General features: G+C 36.3%; 1 pseudogene; it reads right to left on the bottom strand.

Moving 5' to 3' along the window:
* Nucleotides 1-5,606: 5,606 nt before the first annotated feature.
* LOC149553127 (receptor-like protein 4) lies at nt 5,607-6,756 on the bottom strand (annotated as a pseudogene).
* Nucleotides 6,757-6,983: the final 227 nt, after the last annotated feature.

The following is a 6,983-nucleotide window of genomic DNA, read 5'->3' as shown; positions in this document are numbered from 1 at the left end:
AAAGAATTTCAAAAAAAAAGTTAAAATTTTAGGGGGGCCACACTTTGTACTATGTTATGTTTTTTTGGAATAAACAGCACCACTTTCTGTGGCCCCCTTTTTTGAGGACCTAAAACTAAACCATTTTGAAAAAAAATTAGTAGTTTAGAAACTAGATTCAAAGGAATACGACTTTTGTTTTTGTCATATCTTAAAATTTTGAGCGTAACTATCTTCAAATTCTTGTTGAAGTCCAGAATTTGCTGATTTCAGGAAAAAGGTGTCCACTTATACCCCCCTTTTGGCACCACAACTTTGTGCACTTACCCATTAGTAGCTAATAACTACTTTATGGTTATCTTTTCAAGCATGACGGACAGGAACAAGGCATTTGAAGGAGGCCCTTATTTCTTTAATCAGGTGGGGCTTTTTCATCAAGCCCTAGCACATGGGCTTTAACTCCACTGAGGAAATCCCCTCACGAATTTCAGTGTGGGTTCACTTATCAAGGCTTCCTTTGGAATTCTGGAGGGAAGATATTCTTCACTCAATCTTGTTGCTTCTTGAAAAACTTATGGGTTCGGCTACACAGATGCAAGATCATAAGGTAGTTTCTTTTACCCGTATTTCTATAGAAGTTGATTTAAATAATTTGTTGCCAGATTCTATGGAAATTTGCATGGGATCATCTTCTTGGATCCAACAACTAGATTACGAGACTCTAACATTCAGATGCAAAATTTTCCATGAATATAGACATTTACATCGTAAATCTCCCAGGAATAAGTACCCCACCTTGGCTACTCCTGGACCCCCCAAGGAGGACAAAGGGAAGGCCACTTCATCTAATGGACCTATTGATAGTGAGGGATTTACTCAGGGTCTCGTAACAAAGACAAAGGTAAGAAGAGAACCTAGATGGACAAGCGGACTGACAACACCTTTAACAAGTTTGATGCTCTTGGAGATTTGGTCCAAGAGGAAGGTACCGCAGTTGAGCTCCTTTTTGGGGCCAAAGGTTAGCATGAGATTCAAGTTGGGGATATGTAGAGGGAGGATCAGATTCTAAATACAAGGGAACAATAGGCTAGATAGCTAGATATTGATTTTCCTCCTCTTGTTTAGGATATTGGAGATCTTGGTGGGTCACAGGGTTCAAAGGGCCCAATCTTGGTGGCTCCTGACCCCAATACACCCAAGGGGACCTCAGATTCTACAAAGGGTAATAAGGTTCCTCTTGTCTTAGGCATACAATAGAAATTTTTCAAAAAGGGGGCTTTTGATAAACCATCAAAGAGTGGTAGGAAGACTAATCAAGAGAAGGTGAAGATAATGGGTGAAAATTTGGTTGAGTCTGGGTCTGTGAAACCCATTGATTCTCATTTCTCCCACCTCCATAAATGATTGTGTTGTCATGGAATGTAAGGGTGTTGAATAATGTCTCCAGACAAAAGGCTATTCATAGATTAATTGAGTCTCAGTCTCCTAATGTGATCTTTATATAGGAAACTAATATTATAATGGATGGATTGGCTAATTGTGCTTCACGTATCTAGCCCCAGGGCTCTTGGTAGGGGTGGATCCCTTGAATAGTTCTGGGAGGGGGGGTGGCTTACTTTTGGAACCCTAGAAAAGTTTCCCCCTTATGGTGGATCTTTAGTCAGTCCTCCATTTCTTTGGTTGCTTCTAGCTTTGAGACTAGAGAAAGGTGTCTCTTATCCAATATATATGCTCCTACTAATTTTTTAGGTAAATCACATTTATGGCCTCATATCATATTGATCTGGTTCCTAGACCCTTTTCTCCCATGGATTATGGCTCGAGATTTTAATGCTATCACTAGTCTGGAGGAGAAACAAGGAGGGCTAGCTAGGCTAGACCCGTCTTCAAATTTTCTCAAGGATATGATTGGCTCCTTGAATCTCATTAATGTGAAGTCAACCAATGGTGTCTTTACATGGAATAATTGAAGATGTGGGGGTAAGGCTATCTCAAAAAGGCTTTATAAATTTTTGGTTTCCTGCTATTGGATGAACAACAAGTGGATCACCAATTCTAAAATTCTTGACTAGAGGGGCTCTAACCACTGGCCCATTAAGCTTTCCATCACCTCATACAGTGTCACCAAAAATCCCTCTTTCAAACACTACTACATTTAACCTCATTTTTCTACCAAAATTTTCGATCATCAACTAAATAAGTTTAGGTTGGTCAAAATGTTAAGGGAAAATTTTCTTTTTTTTTACATGTAAGCCCCATGTTGGTCAAAACTTTGACCAACATAGGGCTTACATGTAAAAAAAAAGAAACATTTCTTACTTGTATTTTTTTCATGCATGCAGGTTCATTTGGGTTTTGTGTTTTTTCACATGGTTTTTGCAGCGTGTTGAGGCAAGTTTAGTTCCAGTTGGTTTTCGCATGGTTTTCCAGCATGCGTTCTGGGAAGTTTGGATGCCTTATTGCTTGAGTGACAAAATGGGTGCGGTTCCAAATCAAATTGATCCTGATAATTGCAAAGAATACAAGAAGGATCACAAAGTCTGAGAAATTATGGAAAAGGGAAAAATGATAGCATATTTTGAAGGCATGAAGGGTTACAACCCTTACCTTTCTTAGCAAATTGTGATTTCTTGGGATGAAGGGAAGGTCACCGTGGGAAGTGTGAAGTTTATGGTGACTCTAGAGACCATTGCTATGATCACTAGCTTGAGTATGGAGGGAGAGAAAATTCTCTGTAACACCATAATGTCCTTCAAAGAGGCTTTCAAACTATTTTTGGATGTGGCTGAGAAGATTCTAAGATTGCAATCAAGTTTTAACAGAGAGCAATTGCATAGATTATGGAAAATTGTGGCAATGATCATCATTAAGTTTGTGACTTGCAAAGGTAGGTACAAACATTTCACTCTCACATTTTTTCGATGCTGAATCATTTTTGGAGGGATGTGAAATTTTGTTTTCTATTTTGGTTTTTCTCTTCGCTTTCTCTATCTATTGAAAGGTCTAAGGTCAAAGTAGCTTTCCCCTCCATTGGGGTTTGTTGTTTAGGCTTTATAAATTCCACACGGGCCTCATTCTGCAAAGTGCCCCAAATTTGACTATGGAATTGAACAACCTTGACTTCCCCCTATTTCATTTTTTGTTAAACTATTGTAGAACACCCATAATACCCCGAGAGACTCCCCTATTTTGAGTACCAGAATTCTTCCTGACCATAGAGTGAAACATAAGAATGAAGACCAGCTAGAGCTAGCTGATGAAACTATTGAGGTCTCTGATGATTCTACTAGAGGGTCTTCTTGGGAGACAAAATCTATCTGGACTCTGGATCGCTCTACCCATTTCTCTACTCCTAATTCCCCAAATATTCCTTTGTTTCCCCCATCCCCTAAAACCAAATTGGTTTAACTTGGAGACCTTGAAATTCTTCATTCGGGCTCCCCTTCGCTCCTTCCTAGATTTGGAAGATGGTGGTGTTGATTTAGAGGTTTTGGCCTTACACTTGGACAAGCTTGCTATGTGTTATAATAGGCTTAAGGTGATCACTAGGTGGTTGTTGTTTAATAAAATTTATTTGTGTAAGCTCTGAGATTAATAAAAGAATATCTCTAGTAGAGAACCATACAAATGTTCTCATGTTTTCCAAATTTTGACAGTAATATTTAATGCATTTTGATTTGTCTTTGTCAATTTACCATAGGGTTATGTTGTCACTGTTATCATGAAGGTTTGCGCCTTTGAAATGGAAGCTGGAAAGAAAGTAGCTAATACCAGAGGTACTAAAGCTCTGTCTATGTAATTTATGTCTTTTTAAATAATCTTGGAATTCATCACCTTTTGCAAAATAACTTGTTTTTGTTATGCATTTTATTTCTATGGTTATTCTTATCCAATGTCTACTTTTACATACATGTATATACTTCTATGTGCCAAAAATTACATTACCGTATTATAAAATTATCCGTTGTATATGTATTTGATTGAGGCTTTAACTGACACTATTTGTTTTCTTATGTTTCCTTTATAAATTCAAGATTGTAGTTGCAAGAGATTTTCAAGCTAGCTTTGTGGACTAGCTTTTTGTAATATTTTCCTTGATTGTTTGATTCATCAGTAGACTTTTGAAAGGAGAACTCATACCTACCTTCTTGTGTGTTGTTGTCTAAATAATACCTGTTCTGCATTCTATCTTGTTAACTTAATTACATAAATTAATTTATTCTATTAGAGTAATCTAACAAAGACACACTGAAATCTGTCTTCATCATTTTGACTATAAGCACTAGCCTACAACTATTTCTAAACCTAAGAATCGTATAATGTTGATCATAAAGAAGCTTATTGAAGTGCATTTATAATTATCAAAGAGTGGTAATAACTTCTATACAAATTGGATATGGTGATTTCTATTTGGATGTTGTACGTTAATTATATTAATTATCATTTCACTATTTAGCTTTGATTTTCATTTAGCCAAGTGGGTTGATGATAGTATCAACATCTTTTTTATGGTTCTTTTAAAGCAAAAATGGTAGAACTCACTTTCTATGCACAGGAATGGTCTATACAAGAGAATAAGAAATAAGTTATGTGACCAAGCATTATCCCCCTCCAACAACCAGCACTTTATTCTCCCATCCTAAACTAAATGAAAAAAGGAAATAAATAACTGGTATAATAAGATTAAAGTTTAGATACGATTTTGAAACATGTGTAATCCCTACGAAAAATTAGTCATGATCATACTTGTTGGATTTGACTATAGAACAGATATGGCATGCTGAGTTTGAACCCAGACTTGGAGTCAGCACTTTGATTTGGCAAACACTTGGTAAATTGAAGAAACTGTGAAATATAGAGGATTTTTAGTGAAGTAAATGCTTTTTCTGTGCACACTTCTCCTAATCAGCTTTAAGAGAGAAAAAAGTGGAGAATTACACGCTATCTTGATCACATACACAAGCATATATTAGACAATTGTGTACAAAAGCATATTTGAACTGATGGAAAGTTGTTCTATAAAATATTACTATTAAACATTCTCAAATATTAAATATTACTATAAAAAATTTAGGAAATAAAATGTGGCTGCTTTTCAATTATGGGATGGCCTAAAAGTGATTTTGTTTTTTGTTTTATAGAACTATAGTGGGGTATTTTTGGCAGTAACCCGAGGAGGGTTAAGGGCATTTGTACCAAATCTCTTAAGGTAGGTCTCTTCTTGAGTGTTGGGGATGTCAAACTTAGGGCCAAAACCTACCACATTATGACTAAGTAGTGCCCTTTAGGACCAACTATTGAGGAGGGTAGGACCTCCTCTTCTGGTGTTGGTTGACCAAGGGGGACATTTGTAAGGCATACTGCAATAAATCTGACTATAATGACTAAGCACTTACCATGACACAAACCCTACTCATTGTGGAGTGCACCTCTATAATCATCATTTCCTATTTTTCACACCCAATTACATAGAGGGAATAACTAGCTGTTTGAAATGCCTTTTAATATAGCCACTTCTGTTGATTCATGCATTGATATGCCTAGAACTACTAAAACACAAATCATGCAATGTTTTAAGATTGATTGATCTAGTGTGTTGTGAGATGATGGATCCATCATTAAATGACCTACAAAACCTCAAGGACTCGTCCTTCCATCTCATTTCCATTAAGTAATACCAACTGAAGTTGTCAAAAGCCTAGACTATTCAGAATCATGCCTGTATTTATTTGACAAATCCCCTTTTCTAAGAGATACATGTCCAAGCTCCAAAAAAATACTACCTTTCAAACTGTAAGAGCTCAAGTTTAGGCTTATCAAGGTTGAGAAAGTGGTGATTTTCTCACTAATGAAAATCTAAATCTTTAAACCTTGACTCCCAAGATCAAAGCACGTTATAACAAGAGCAGATCTATCTTTATTAGTGTCATACATTCCATGTAGAAGGAGCACATGGATCTCCATTACATCGCATTCAATTAGGATTTTGACAAGATTATTTCAATTCTTTCATAGTTAAAACTTTTAATGTTTTAGTTTTGAAATCAATTGGAATCAATGCATAGTTCTCAAGACCACTAATTATTGGAGTTCTAGTAAGAGGTGCCAATGAAATGCAGTGAAGCTTCCTACTCCCTTGAAGATATCTATCTAGTGTAAATTGATGCCATTGAAAATAATGTCAAGCACTTGCTTCCCAACAACAGTAATACGTAAATCAATTTCTGCAAGGTGAGAAATCAAAGCCTGTAGTGCAACCTTGTATCGACATACTCATAGTCCACATTAGAAGTCAATGTAAGAGGAGTTTGATACAAATGAGATGAGAAATAATCACGAGCTTGATTTGTACTCTTTATTAGATTCTGGGTTGACAATGCCTTGCTTCCATTGAGGCTATTAACACCATTGATGTTTGATTTCTAGGAACACCCAAAATTATATGTATCATTCTTAAAGCCAGGACCAAGAGCCACATGTCAAGTGGCAACAATTCACCAAGATTGCATGCTTACCAATTGAGGGTGAAGCATAAGACAATGAAGTTACCTAATGATTTCAAATGACCCAACAATAGGGGCATATGTAGCAATGCTATATAGGCATACTGTAACTATAGGTTCTTTATGCACCAAATTTCTACAGATTTCTTTCCATTCTAGACCATCTTGATGCACAGTTGTAGATTTGATAGGATTCTACTAGTTGGAGAGGGATACTTCCACCATTAACCTCTATGCTTTGCTTGATGTCCATACTATGTTTCCAAGGTGCCATTTTACTAGAACTTAGAAGCAGGCTAAAGAAGTAGTGAAATGTTTCCTTACAGCTACCATTACCAATTCCATTTTTTTACAAGTTTGAACAATGGATATTTAATATATCCATTTATTGCATATCCCACATTTATGGATTTCCATGAGATGACATCACTTTAAAGCAAGAATAATGTGCCTTGTCTATTCTTTTGTATTTTGCATATGTATCTAACAACTACTATTACC

Source organism: Cupressus sempervirens, chromosome 6, assembly GCF_028749045.1.
Source record: "Cupressus sempervirens isolate cs-2001-9-10 chromosome 6, ASM2874904v1, whole genome shotgun sequence".
Classification (NCBI taxonomy): Eukaryota; Viridiplantae; Streptophyta; class Pinopsida; order Cupressales; family Cupressaceae; genus Cupressus; species Cupressus sempervirens.
Note: the sequence above shows the minus strand (reverse complement) of the source record. Positions and strands in the feature narration are given on the sequence as shown.